We start from the raw sequence: 14,317 nt of genomic DNA on the forward strand, positions 1-14,317 counted from the left end.
TGTGGGACGACCAGGAGAGAAGTCCCATTCTTCCAAAGTTTTGGCCAGGTACAGGACTGTTATTCCTGGATTGATTGTATGTGTGTGTGTGTGTGTGTGTGTGTGGAGGGGGGGGGGACTACCAGGTATGACTACAGATTACTGCTGGTAGTAACTGATGGCACAACAGCACGTCACGGATGCCCTGTGTCCTCATATGTTATCATTTCGTGCTACAGTATCGTGGTTTCCAGCAGCACAGTACTAATCCAGATTGTCACGTGTCTCTGTGAACTGGCTGCGTGATGTTGAGATATTTCCGTGGCCTGCAAGATCCCACCATTTGTCTCTAATTGAACATGCAGCGGACGAGCACGGAAGTCAAACTCGCCCATGTTCTAGTAAGTATCCAGGACATCAAGGAGCCGTCCGCTGTGGCCGAGCGGTTGTAGGAGCTTCAGTCTGGAACAGCGCGACCGCTACCGTCGCAGGTTCGAATCCTGCCTCGGGCATGGATGTGTGTGATGTCCTTAGTTAGGTTTAAGTAGTTCTAAGTTCTAGGGGACTGATGACCTCAGATGTTAAGTCCCATAGTGCTCAGAGCCATTTGAACCGTTTTGATATCAAGGACCATTTACCAAAGTTGTGGCCCAGCTTGCCTCAGGCGATGATACGACGGCTTCACGACGAGTTTCTCTACTCCCGTGCTTGCATCCGTACCACAGGGATGCTACGTCATACTGCCAAGTGGGTTCTTACTGGCAAGTTTTTCTAATAAATTTGACTCAATTTTGCTGTCACTGACATAAAATCACGAACGCCCTCAACTGGTGAAGTTTGATTTCGTTTCTTCCTTGCCTCACGAGCTCTTTAATTTTTTGGCAGGGTAAATATAGTTGCAGACTATAATTGGAACCCAGGTGCAATGACATAAATTGAAGTTACAGTCCTGATCTGGGACACTCAACGTTTCCGTGCGTCACTGACAGATCATTTCGGACTAATAGTTTACACTGATTCGGTAACCTTTTGGTACTTTTTTTTTATTTTTTACCTCTTTGTTTATGAACTGCGTGCACTAGTCGTCTGTGAGCTTCTGAGAGAAAATTGCAACAGTCGTACACAAATTATATTCCACTATATGCATTTTCGAATAAATTTAAAACAAGTGTTCAGACGACAGTGTAAGCTCCACGACCTTTAGTGAGCGTGGAATATTTCCACATTGCGACATATTTGTTTCGTCACATGGCGAATGTTTTTCAACATTTTATTGGGTTTTCTTTCGTGTTCTTTATTTCCGAATGCTTTGCTTTTCGGCTAAGCTTTTTGGCGAATGTTTTTCAACATTTTATTGGGTTTTCTTTCGTGTTCTTTATTTCCGAATGCTTTGCTTTTCGGCTAAGCTTTTTTCTCGAGCTTCGTATTTCTTAGCCTTAGTAGGTTCAATGCTGAACACTTTGCTACGTAAAAGAGCCTCAGATTTCAGTGAAGCAAACACTTTACAAGAAGAACTAAATTTTCTGTTGCTACCCCATCAAGAGCATCAAGTAAGTAAAAAGCCGAGGGCTAGTAGAGATATTGAATTTAATTGATGAAAGGAGAAAATATAAATACGCAATAAATGAAGCAGGCAAAAAGGAACACAAACGCCTCAAAAATGAGATCGACAGGAAGCGCAAAATGGCTAAGCAGGGGTGGCTAGAGGACAAATGTAAGGATGTAGAGGAATATATCACTAGGGGTAAGATAGATGCTGCCTACAGGAAAATTAAAGAGACCTTTAGAGGAAGGAGAACCACTTTTACGAATATCAAGAGCTCAGATGGAAAACCAGTTCTAATCAAAGAAGGGAAAGCAGAAAGATGGAAGGTATATATCGAATATCTATACAAGGGTGATGTACTTGAGGGAAATAGAAGAGGACGTAAGTGAAGATGAAATGGGAGATGTGATACTACGTGAAGAATTTGACAGAGAACTGAAAGACCTAAGTCGAAACAAGGCCCCGGGAGTAGACAACGTTCCATTACAACTACTGATAGCCTTGGGAGAGCCAGCTACGACAAAACTCTACCATCTGGTGAGCAAGATGTATGAGATACGTGAAATACACTCAGACTTCAGGAAGAATATAATAATTCCAATCCGAAAATTACCGAACTACCAGTTTAATAAGCCACAACTGCAAAATACTTATACGAATTCTTTACAGACGAATGGAAAAATTGGTAGAAGCCCACCTTGGGGAAGATCAGTTTGGATTCCATAGAAATGTTGGAACACTTGAGCGAATACTGACCCTACGACTTACCTTAGAAGATAGGTTTAGGAAAGGCAAACCTACGTTTCTACCATTTGTAGACTTAGAGAAAGCTTTTGGAAATGTTGAGTTGAATACCCTCTTTCAAATTCTGAAGGTGGCAGGGGTAATATACTGGGAGCGAAAGGCTATTTACGATTTGTACAGAAACCAGGTTGCAGTTACAAGAGTCGAGGGGCATGAAAGGGAACCAGAGGTTGGGAAGGGAGTGATACAGGGTTGTAGCCTATCCCCGATTTTATTCAATCTGTATATTGAACCAGCAGTAAAGGAAGCAAAAGAAAAATTTTGAGTAGGAACTAAAATCCATGGATAAGAAATAAAAACTTCAAGGTTTGCCGATGACACTATAATTTTGTCAGAGGCAGCAAAGGACCTGGAAGAGAAGTTGAACGGAATGGACAGTGTCTTGAAAGGAGGATATGAGACGAACATCAACAAAAGCAAAACGATGATAATGGAATGTAGTCTAGTTAAATTGGGTCTAGGAAGGAAATTAGATTGGGAAATGAGACACTTAAAGTCGTAGATGAGTTCTATTTGGGGAGCAAAATAAGTGATGATTGTCGAAGTAGAGACGATATAAAATGTAGACTAGCAATGGCAAGGAAATCGTTTCTGAAGAAGAGAAATTTGTTAACATCGAGTATAGATTTAAGTGTCAGGATGTCGTTTATGAAAGTATTTGTATGGAGTGTAGCCATGTATGGAAGTGAAACGTGGACGATAAATAGTTTAGACAAGAAGAGAATAGAAGCTTTCGAAATGTGGTGCTACAGAAGAATGCTGAAGATTAGATGGGTAGATAACATAACTAATGAGGAGGTATTGAACAGAATTGGAGAGAAGAGAAATTTGACGCCCAACTTGATGAAGGGATCGGTTGGTAAGACATGTTCTGAGGCATCAAGGGATCATGAATTTAGTATTGGAGGGCAGCGTGGAGGGTAAAAATCGTAGAGGGAGACCAAGAGATGAATACACTAAGCAGATTCAGAAGGATGTATGTTGCAGTAGTTACTCGGAGATGAAGAATCTTGCACAGGGTAGAGTAGCATGGAGAGCTGCATCAAACCAGTCTGAGGACTGAAGACCTCAACAACCCTGTGTTAGATATTGCAATGTTATTAAACTGTCAGTTGAAGATGTGGACTTGTGTGTAACCCACAACTGAGTGACGAATAGAACACGAAGGCGTTTTAAGACTCAGAGTAATATGTGTCACCATTTTATATTCGTAGATTAGAAATTTGAATACCTGGCACTCTGTATCAATGCGTAGTTCACTCCGATATAGGCTGTGTTGACCTGGAAATTATCTGGCGTAAGCACATTACAAAAAAAATATTTTGTCGTAATAAATTTTTTGTGCTTGAAATTCAAACGCCCCTTTCTTTTGCTATACTGTAAGTGTTGCCTAAAAAGTTGTGGTTCGTATGTAAAGTAGTGTCAGATGAACTTGGGCTGCATAGGAGACGATTTCGTTTTAGTCTCATATTATGCGTTTGTTGTTTATATGTGTCCTTACTTTTTTATTATTTATGTGCATCAAAGTCTGTAAATGCGTCTGAGCTGTGGCGCTCAATGCAAGGGGACGCTTTCATTGCCGGCCGTAGTTGCCGCGCGATTCTAGGCGTTCGCAGGTTCGAATCCTGCCTCGGGCATGGATGTGTGTGATGTCCTTAGGTTAGAGAGGTTTAAGTAGTTCTAAGTTCTAGGGGACTGATGAACTCAGAAGTTAAGTCGCATAGTGCTCAGAGCCATTTTTGACGCTCTCATTCGGCAAGAAGATATCTGCGAGAATTTCGAGAGGTCTAGTAGACAAACCAGCCGCGAGAGGTCGCGGTTGAGGCGCGAACGAGGAGATGGGTGCAGACGGCGGTCGCCAGAGTGAGTTGAGAGGAGTGATGTGGGGCCACCCGATGTGTGGAGACCAGCCCGTAGCCAGTCACTTGCTGCTGCCTTCGCTGTGTACGATGGGACCAATTCCTGCGATTGAAAAGGTGATTCTTGCTGCGCATCGAACAAATCTGAGTGTATCGACTATTTATTAAGCGGCGAGTTGAATCACAACCTGTTTGTGAATGTTTCTTAAGAGTTGAGCTTAATGGTTGGAATTGTGTATGCTGGTGTGTGTGTGTGTGTGTGTGTTTGAGGTTTACGGGCGCTAAACAGCGGGGTCATCAGCGCCCAAACGCATAGAAACAGGAACACATGCAGTGAAGGGACTAAGACGGACAGCGAACAAGGAGAACGGCTAAAAGACACAGACCTGACGCAGTTTCAAATCCTCACATACAGAGGCAAAACAAGAAAAGAAGGAACACACTAAAAAGGAAGGGAAACAAGGAAAAGTTAACAGAAACCGAAGGGAAACAAGGAGGTAATCTTGACTGGCTGACCTCTTACCTAAAACCTGGGTGAGCCAGTCACCCAGCAGCACATTAAAACCCTCTCCCTAAAACCCGAGGCAACAAATTCGACAGGACACAAAACCGTAAGACCTTAACTACAGTCGTTGCGTCATCTTGTAAAATAGAGGGCTAATCCGGTGGCAAAGAAACCACCGCCCTCTGGTCAGAGAATAAAAGACAGTCAAGTAAAATGTGGCGGACAGTAATCTGGACGCCACAAGCACTGCAGCTTGGGGGGTCCTCCCGCCGGAGTAAAAAACCATGCGTTAAGGGACTGTGCCCGATGCGGAGGCGAGTGAGGAGAACCTCATCCCGCCTGCATGACTGGTAGTACGTACGCCATGGCCGCGTGGTGGCCCTGACCAGACGCAGCTTATTTTCAGCGACTGCCAGCCACTCCTCTTCCCACTGACGCAGAACGCGAAAACGCAGGAGGGAGGTAACAGCATGGAGGGGGACGGCACATGCAACAACGTGAGGGAGGGAACACGCATCTTCGGCAGCCACATCCGCCAGTTCGTTTCCCGTAATTCCCACGTGCCCCGGCGCCCAGCAGAAGGAAACCTCCTTCCCCTGCCGTTGCAGGTGGAGTAGGGCATCATGGATGTTCTGGACGACCGTATCCGCTGGGTACAAGTGTTGCATGGTCTGAAGGGCACTCAGGGAGTCAGAACATATGAGAAACTTAAGACTGGGAACACATCTCATCCGCTCCAATGCCCGCAAGATCGCAAACAAGTCGGCATCAAAGATGGTAAACGCCGCAGGAAGCCGTAACTTGACGACTCGATCAGGGAAAACAACAGCACGACCAACAGAGTCCCCCTGTTTAGAGCCATCCGTAAATACTGGTACATGGTCGGGATGCTGGTTTAAAATATCATAAAATAAGGAGGTAAAAACGAACGCAGGAGTGCAGCTCCTCCGGTATTCCGACAAGTCCAAAAGGACGCTGGGCCTCTGGAGCAACCAGGGAGGCAGGCGAGTAAAACCTTGTCGTTGGGGGGCCGTGTATGCTGGTTGAAGGACTCACAAGCGCAGTAGGCTCAAACATACGTTTGTGTGTGACTTCGTGGTATAGCTTGACCGCTGTATTACATGATCATAACTGTTAGTATTCAAAACTGTAAACGATCCTGTGCCGTGTCGTGCTTACTGTAATTACGTACATTGAACCTTAGTAGTGCAGAGTGGTAGTAACTTGTCTGTTTTAGTGCACTACTCCTCGGGTCTTGTAATTGGTAGCCTTCCCCTCCATGTTCTTGGGGAACCAATTAGTTGTTTATGTCGGTCGAAATGGTCTGCGCCGATCAGTTGATGGAGGAAGAAAAGTTCACAATGCAGTAACTGTATTTGTAATGTTCCTGTAAAAATGGAGAAAGGGTAGGCCCCTTGGCCTTGGGGGTGTACGTAACAGTTCTGTTGAAGTTATTATGTTTAAAGATTTGTTAAAGTGGCTCGCTTCATTTGGTTCATTCACATTACGAACAATTTAAATTGGAAGGAACACATAGAAAATGTTGTGGGGAAGGCTAACCAAAGACTGCGTTTTATTGGCAAGACACTTAGAAAATGTAACAGACCTACTAAGGAGACTGCCTACACTACGCTTGTCCGTTCTCTTTTAGAATACTGTTGCGCGGTATGGGATCCTTACCAGATAGGACTGACTGAGTACATCGAAAAAGTTCAAAGATAGGCAGACGTTTTGTATTATCGCGAAATATGGAAGAGAGTCACAGAAATGATACAGGATTTGGGATGGACATCATTGAAAGAAAGGCGTTTTTCGTTGCGACGGAATCTTCTCACGAAATGTCACGGAAAGATATAGGTGTTCATTCTTCCCGCGCTATACGAGATTGGAATAATAGAGTACTGTGAAGCTGGTTCGATGAACCCTCTGCCAGACACATAGATGTGATTTGCAGAGTATCCTTGTAGATGTAGATGTAGATGCTTGTCACTTGGCAATTGACCTACGTTAAGTGCGTGCCTAGCAGTATCTTATATTATGTGCGAGTGCACGAAATTACTTTCTAGACAGTTACTGATTGTGAGTTTTACGATTTTACTCAGTTGTACGTCTTGACTAACCATTTTTCCTGAAATGAACTCACTAATAGTCTTACTCGTGTTGGTGTTCTTGTTACAAATTTAATCAGTCACTTTCTTAATGTCACTCTTTATTACCCTCAAGTTTTGGCACTAATTCAGGGAGATGTTGACTGCCTTAATAATTGCTAAATATGTAAAGCAAACATCTTACTTATAATAACATTTTTCTGGAAATTGTGAAAGCTAACTTTTATGATTTTTGGAAGTCATTATTTAAATGAGATTGCTCAAGCTGAACGAGAGCAGAAAAAATTCTTAACACTTCATTCTCACAAATACATCCAATATTAGATTAAGCTCATAATTGTTAAATAAATTTTCTGATAAAATTTTTTCAAACTGTGAATGGTACTGCTGTTTCCTTTCGGTTAGGCCTTTTCAATGGTATCAGAGGATGATTGTGCTTGGGGGAGGGGGGGGGCGGCAGTGTTGTCATTCATTCACAGCCGTCTTGTAGTTGTAGTGTTAAACGTTTTAGTTCGTATGTTAAGTGCTAGCGATTCTGCCTAGTCGTTGTGGTGCAGGAAGGTGTACATGCTGGAATTTCTAATGCAAGTACGTGGATGCCTCGGGTTGATCAGGAGAGCTCAAAAGCTCCATAAATGTTCCCTTCCTCACAGACCAAATTTGTTTTCAAATTTGCCCAATTACGTAGGAAGGATCAGACATTTAAATGGGGAGAATCTCAGCAGTCGTTGTGAGGCTAACCCTCCGGTTCTTGGGTTACCTGAGTTCGATCGACCTTTTATTGCTAGACCGATGCCTCAAATTCCGTCGTTGGTGCTATTCTTCAGGAAGACCAGGGGCAGCGCTGACCCAGTGCTCAGAGATCTCTTCCAGCCACAGAGCAGAAGTACGGTATATGAGCGTGAGGCTTTGGAGAGATTTGCGCTTGAAAAATCTAAATTTTATCTCGAGCACCGTGAGATTTGGCTCGAAACAAAACCAAGCTTTCAGCTGGGTGGTGGCTAGGGCCAAGAAAACTTGCTGGATTGCTCGATAGCCTGTGCACATTTCAGCATTCCATTTTATGGTGAGGCTTATCAAGGGGTAGGAAAACACGATCGCAGATGAGTTGAGTCGTATGTTTGAACAGGAAGGTACTAGTTATGATAAGGAACAGAGAACTGACGAACCAGGACTGGTTGCCGTAGTGCGCAGGGTACCCAAACTATTTGGAGACTTGAAGCAGAGGCAAGACCAGGATCGTATTCTGAATAAGGTTAAGCAGGACATATTGAGTGGGAAGGCTCCCCCTGAATATACCTTACAAAGAGGCATATTGTGTTATCAGGGTAAGCGTGATAGTTAAGACAAGATTTGTGTTCCCAGAGACTTGAATGCCGGCTATTTTTCATTACTTACGCAACAGTGTTTCTGGGGGACAGTGAAAGTGAGAGAGAGAGACAGAGATACTGAAGAAAAAGAAACTGTAGGAGAGACATATATAGCCAGTGACAGTGAGGTAGCGAGGCTTCCCTACAAAGAGACTAGATAAAAAGCTTTAGAATATTATCTGTTAAGAGTGTCAATACCTTTTCATGCCAATACTTTTGGTGATGGAGTAATGAGTATTGTGGCAGTTGGTTCCTCACTTTTCTGTACGTCTTTGAAAAAGAAACCTATTCGCCCCTTTTGTGCTCCAACACGATACTGATCGACAGATATACTCCAAAAATACTCCCGAGTAGCGTGTTCTAAACTCTGCACGCTGTGGTACTGCAGTCCCACGACATCAAGCTTCCGACGAAAGTTGCTACGGTATGGGAATCTTATCACTAACTCGAGATGACATACACTGCTTTACAAAAAAACTGAAGCACACAGAAGAGTTTGTGTAACTCCAAACACGTACAATCAGCAGATATGTAATTCACTAGTATTGAGGTCTCTCACTGTGATCTAGAGAATGACCACCAGAATGCATTTGTATTCTTCGTTTTCTGAATTATTACTGGGCCTGGTAAAGTATATAACGGGCGTTAACAGCATCAGATGTTGACTGATCATTATCAAAAACACGGAGATGCTACCTATAGGAGTGAGACAAACTTTTCAGCCACTGACAGTGTCTTCATTCTGAGTCTCAATTTCGCCAGCTACTCGAATTGTGCAATATCTAAGTTTGTGAACTATCCAATTGTAACAATGGCCCGACACTGGTCTGCATGGGCACATGGGGCAAACATACTTGTCGTCAAGGTTCCGTTCGAACATCTCTGACCACTAAAAGGCAGGATTGCCGTTTAGTGTACCAAACATTTCATAACCCCTTCATATTGGAACATGACATCCGAGAAAAGGTAACGGACTTTGTGAAACAATTTGTTTCCCACGCCGTTGGTCAGACTACTAGCAACCAGAACACCATTCCATGCCTAGGCCGCTGTTACCACCACAACGTGGTCGGCTGTATTTGGAGTTTTGCCGTGACTGGGGAACATGGACTGCTGATGAATGATGCTGCATTGTGCTGAGTGTGGAATCGTTTGTTGACGACTGCACATGACCATTATCTAGTATGTTGACAACCGGGCCAGATTTCTCATTCCTCCATCGTTTTGGAGAGGCACTGTGATTCTTCTCCGACCTTTACGATTTTGGGAGCAATCGGGTATGACTTCAGGTCACTTTTGGTAGTGACTGAGGGAAATCTTAACAGCACAGTGGTTCGTCGCTGACACATTTCGTCTGTATGCATTACCTGTCATCGGACTGTAATGTGGGGACATTTTTCAACAGGACACTGCTCGTCCACACATGGCACGCACCTCTATGAAATGTTTGCGTGATTTTGAGGTACTTCTGCGGTCAGCAGGTTCCGTAGACCTGCCACAACAGAACATGTGTGGGGCCAGCTTGTATGTCAGCTCTGTCCCATTACCGGTATTCAGCACATAAAGCACCATTTGCAACTGTTGTGGAGCAGGTTGGCTCAAGAAAGGATAGAAGTGCTATATGATGCCCTTCCCAACGGAAAAATGTGACGATCCTCTCAACCTGCGATGTTTAATTTCATATCCTCTGCTTCTCGATGGTTCCTTTTTGTCTATATCCACATCTACGTACATACTCAACAGGCCACCGTATGGACGCGGCGGCGGGTGCCTTGTGCCACTACTACGGAAACAGAGCGAGGGAAAACCGACTGTCTGTCTCCTTAAGAGCCCTAATTTCTCGTGTATTAAATTTGTGGTCCTTATGCGCAATGTACGTTGGTGGCAGTACAATCTTTCTGCCAAGATCCTCAAATGCTGTTTCTCTAAATTTTCTCATTAGCGCTCCTCCAGAAGAACATCGCCTTCCCTCCAGCGATTCCCATTAAAGTTCCCGAAGCATCTCCGTAATACTTAGGTGTTGATGGAACCTACCGGTAACAAAACTAGCAGGCCGCCTCTGAATTGCTTCAGTGTCTTCCTTCAATCCCATCTGCTGAGGATCCCAAACACTCGAATAGTACTCTACAATGGATCGCTTTAGAGTCCAATGCAGGTCTCCTTTACAGGTGAACCAGTCTTTCCTAAAATTCTCAAAGCTGACCTTCCTCACTACAGTCCTTATATGTTCATTCCATTTTGTATTTGTTTACAACATTACTCCTGGATATTTAATCGACGTGGCTGTGTTATAGAACACACTACTAATGCTGTATTCGAACATCATGGATCTGTTTTTCCCATTCATCTGCATTAACTTCCATTTTTATACATTTAGAGCATCACACCAACTAGAAATTTTGTCTAAATCATCTTGTATCCTGCTGCAGTCACATAACGCCGATACCCTCCGACATATCACAGAATCATCAGCAAACAGCTCTATATTGTTGCTAACCCCATCGGCCACATCATGTACATATACAAAAAATAACAGCGGTCCTATCACACTTTCCTGGGGCACTCCTGACGAAACCCTTCTCTGATGAACACGCGCTGTCGAGGAAAACATGCTGGATTCTGCGTGAACTATTAGGAGAGTGCAGCAAAAGCGAAAGTTTTTGAAACACTGTTGAATGGGATGAGACTCTTCCTGAATGTTAAGTCAAATATCATCTCCGTAATGTCTCTTTTAACTGGACAACCACCCACTTTATAGCGTAATCGTGACAAGAGAATTATTTTGTGTGTGTGTGGAATGTAAAATTGATAGATAGACTGTGATTGTCTTAGATCGACAGCACTGTAACGAATTGTCGCAACTGTGTAGTGTTTGAATTTACATCCCTCCACTATCAGATCGGCCCTCCGATAAGCTCTGTGTTGCTGTCTGTCAGCAGGTGGTGGCACTTTGGCATCACTACTGGTTGTCCCTTCATGGTAATAAGCTCCGGGTTATTAAGCTTCTCCAGCGCCTTGAACGACCTCATCTCGGAACTCTCGCTGCGAGGTCATTTTAAGTAGGTTGCGTATTGGGCACTGTCTCTTTAGCCACTGCCATTTAGGTGGTGCTCCCCCACCACTTTTCGCACATTGCTCCCAACTTTTGACTGTCAGCCATTTCCTAACGGAATGCCCTTTCTTTAACCGCTTACGTTCCCGTTTGTGTTCACCGTCTGAGGTATCGGCCGTTTTAGCGAACGACGCGCGGACTGTCGACCGCGTTTTACTTTTTAACCGTCATAGTAACATGGCGAAGGCCATTAAATTTTAGTTCTGGACCTCTGTTTCTCTATGGCGTATTTTATACACCTTTCTCCACGCTCCTGTTTATACCTGTTTTTTCTTACGTCGATTGGCATTGACGTGTACTCGTTTTTAACTCTTCTCTTTGTGTTCGGGTTGTACAGTTTTGACATGGGCGCTCATGACTTAGTTGTTTTGACACCCAAAAACAAAACAAACAAACAAACAAAATGTTGTGGACTGGCAAGACAGCCAATCCACGAGGACGGGAGGCCGAAAGGTACGCGTTAAGCTCACGCAGGCTGGCATGAGGTCTGGAAAATGACAACGTCTTTATAGTAGCAAAAATAGTACGTAGCTTCTGGAATACTTAACTTTAATCCATAATTGGTGAACATCGGTCTGACGGTACATGCATCACAAGATAAATAGCAAATGATAATGGCGCCTTGCTAGGTCGTAGCAAATGACGTAGCTGAAGGCTATGCTAACTATCGTCTCGGCAAATGACAGCGTAATTTGTCAGTGAACCATCGCTAGCAAAGTCGGCTGTACCACTGGGGCGAGTGCTAGGAAGACTCTCTAGACCTGCCGTGTGGGGGCGCTCGGTCTGCAATCACTGATAGTGGCGACACGCGGGTCCGACGTATACTAACGGACCGCGGCCGATTTAAAGGCTACCACCTAGCAAGTATGGTGTCTGGCGGTGACACCACACAAAACGTATCAGATCCTATGCTTGTGGGAACTATATTTAATTCCAGAAGCTGCGGTTTATTTCATTTTCTTGTTTCTGCTTTTGCGTACTTGAATAAAGGTATAGGGCGGGTGTATGAGATCCCATTTATTTATCTGAACTGCACAGTAAATTTAATTTCATTATCTTTGACTCATAATTTCACTCGTAAAATTAATCACTCGTGACCAACACGCCTGAGTTCTCAGTGTAACATGGTGGTCGGATCACATTATACGATCTACGCTATTCATATTTAGGTCACTATTCAGTTCCAGACGATTTTCTTATATATCAGTACATCTGCTACGTTCATTAAAATTTCGGAGTATTCAGGCTATTGCCATGGGTAGTTTGCACTGTCATAGTATAGTTTCTCATGAAGTTCAGGCTATCTGTTGAGATTTTCATACTTTAAAACGACACTTGAATTATTAAATCTCGGAATTGTATCTTAATGTTATTAGCAGTGCCATGCCAGAGAGAAAGTACTGTTTAGTGGAAATGAGAGTGACGTACGACTGGAGAGATGTGGACTGCTGTGCCCTGGCACGCGCCAGAGGCCGCCGAGTGCGGTTCCGCTAGGCTGGACCGCTGCCAACTACTGCCTGCCTCTGGCACGACCTCAATCCGGGGCTTTCACCGTTTCAAAACACGACGGATAGCAGCTGGCTCGTTGGTCTAGGGGTATGATTCTCGCTTAGGGTGCGAGAGGTCCCGGGTTCAAATCCCGGACGAGCCCTGATTTTTGTTTTGAAGTTAGTCACTCAACAATTTCATTCAAATCCTTGATAAACTCAAGTGAAGTTTTACCTCATTTTTTTCTTCTCCATCATCTTCCTGATACATTTCTGCTTACGCAGATCGTTGATAAAGCGCCCTCCAGTCTTTTCTTTTCTCCCACAGTCTATCGTTCAGTATTTCCTCCCACTCTGCGCTTCACATAATCCGTCTGATGGTCTCACCGTCTTTTTCGTAGTCTTCCAATCGGTCTTCTTCCACATTCTGAGATTTGCAGAGATCTTCTTGTTAGACTTTCTATTCCTTTTCTTTTAAGATGGCCAACCCATTTCAGCCTATTTGTCTCAATAGCTGAACCGTGTTTCGTACTGCTTCAGTTTTTTCCTGTCACCTCTTGTCTCGCCCAACATCTCTCGTAGAAAGCTTATCTCTATCGCTTGTTTTCGACTGAAATCCGTCTGAGGCAGGTGCAACATTCTAATTTGTATGTCAAAATTGGTAACTCATATAACGCGTATACCTGTGATTTTTGTTTTAGCAGGTATTTCCCAATTCCTAACTCTCCGATATGCAATAACAAAATTTTGAGCAGTTTTCTATTTTCAACGACATATCTTCCTTGATGTCTCCTTTCCTCGTTAGCTTACTCCTTCCCTTTTTTTAATCATATCTGGCTCCTCTTGCTCAAAACTATACTGTTGCAAAACATGTTCAGTGATCATCTTCAACAGTCACCTTCTGCTAGTCTCTCCTGCACGTCAGCAGTGTTGATATACTGAAGAGTTTGCAACTCGGTAACTAAATCTGCACTGTTTGACTCAGTAGTTTTTGAAGTTCTTGCTCTTGATTAGGGTAGGACAAACAATGGTTTTGTTTTCCACAAGCTTAAGCTGCTCTCCAAATTGTAATTATTATAGAGAGACTTTTCATTACTTCAGAAAGATCACAATCCTTTTCCATTTTCTCCAATAAAGCACTGGCATGTTTTCTCCTGTAACGTCATTTTAATCACTCTGTAACACCCTGGTCCACAGGCTAAGGAGGGGCTGAGTGGGGGGGGGGGGTGGAGGGGGAGGGGTGACAGAAACGTAGCTTTTATGTCGTTGCAGTTCAGATTCACTGGGGTGCGTTGGAGATTGTCTAGCAATATAGTCGCACGGAGTGGCAGGTTTTTCGAATAAGATGGATCGATAACAATGTCATGCTGTTCGGAGCGGTTAAGCGAAGATCAGACAATCGATGTTATACTGTATTTGAAAGTATCTACCTAAGTAATTACAGTTTATCTATCTATCTATCACTTGTGTCTTGTCTCGTGGTTACCCAGGGTCGGCCATGGTTAACCGGATTTGGCATGTTAAATGTAAGGGGTGGCCGGATGCCC

The 14,317-nt window shown here is 43.8% G+C and overlaps 1 non-coding gene across 1 annotated transcript; it reads left to right on the top strand.

Annotated features, from left to right (window-relative positions):
* Positions 1 to 12,862: 12,862 nt before the first annotated feature.
* Positions 12,863 to 12,934, top strand: Trnap-agg (transfer RNA proline (anticodon AGG)). Its single transcript has one exon. It is a non-coding gene; the product is annotated as a tRNA-Pro (tRNA).
* Positions 12,935 to 14,317: the final 1,383 nt, after the last annotated feature.

The sequence above is a fragment of the Schistocerca nitens genome, chromosome 4 (assembly GCF_023898315.1).
Source record: "Schistocerca nitens isolate TAMUIC-IGC-003100 chromosome 4, iqSchNite1.1, whole genome shotgun sequence".
In the NCBI taxonomy this organism is placed as follows: domain Eukaryota; kingdom Metazoa; phylum Arthropoda; class Insecta; order Orthoptera; family Acrididae; genus Schistocerca; species Schistocerca nitens.